At 51.3% G+C, this 762-nt stretch overlaps 1 protein-coding gene across 1 annotated transcript in view; it reads right to left on the bottom strand.

Annotated features, from left to right (window-relative positions):
• SOCS7 (suppressor of cytokine signaling 7) overlaps positions 1-762 on the bottom strand; it is a gene marked incomplete at its 5' end in the record, with an annotated part of 15,060 nt that overhangs the window by 9,276 nt on the left and 5,022 nt on the right. The window lies entirely within an intron of this gene.

Below are 762 nucleotides of genomic sequence, written 5' to 3'. Positions count from 1 at the left end.
GAAGACCCTTTGCTCCCAGGGAAGGAGAAGGGCCTCTGTTTTTGTTTCTGAACGGCTCAACCTTAAAATTGTACCCCAAAAAACTTCAAGAGTGGACCCTCGAACGCGGGAAAACCAATTGCTATCTGTGTGTGACCTTGAACAAGCTGCAAGTCGGGGGAAGGGACTCACATGCAGGCAGAGAGACTCCTCTTCCTAAATGGACTGAACAATATTTGGAAGTGGGCGGCTGGCTCGTTGTGATAATGTTCTCATAGCATGAGCAAGAAGAGACTTCTCTTCCTAAATGGACTGACCAAGGTTATTCTGGAAGTGGTAACAGACTGAACATCTCCAGGGTTGTCTTTTTCCATCGTCAGTGGGAGAAGGGAGGAAGGTGGCGGAAGGAGGAGAGTTCTCAAGGTGTGCTATAATTTTTTTTCCCTCTTTTAGGTCCGTAAATAAACTTCTTTCTATTCTTTCAAGTTTGGTGCCTGCTTTGCGTTTCTCCTCATTCTTATCTCACAGAAGGTAAACAGGAATGAGCATTTTGGACCAAACCACGACACCCAGGGATCGTTTTCCACGGAAGCAGCTTCGTGTTGCTGCTCCTTCATTAAAGGGATCGTTAATTAGGGCCCGGCTCATCACGTGAGGCGCTTCGGCCCCGGCGCTGTCACCCGACGCGCCCAGGATGGAACCGGAGCTGGGCACAGGCGGAGCCAGCGCTCCCAGCGGGACACAGCTCAGTCCGAGCAGTCCGGACAGCCCTGCCCGTGCCGA

The sequence above is a fragment of the Corvus brachyrhynchos genome, unplaced genomic scaffold (assembly GCF_000691975.1).
Source record: "Corvus brachyrhynchos isolate BGI_N302 unplaced genomic scaffold, ASM69197v1 scaffold47, whole genome shotgun sequence".
Classification (NCBI taxonomy): domain Eukaryota; kingdom Metazoa; phylum Chordata; class Aves; order Passeriformes; family Corvidae; genus Corvus; species Corvus brachyrhynchos.
This window is presented reverse-complemented; position numbering and strand designations above follow the sequence as displayed.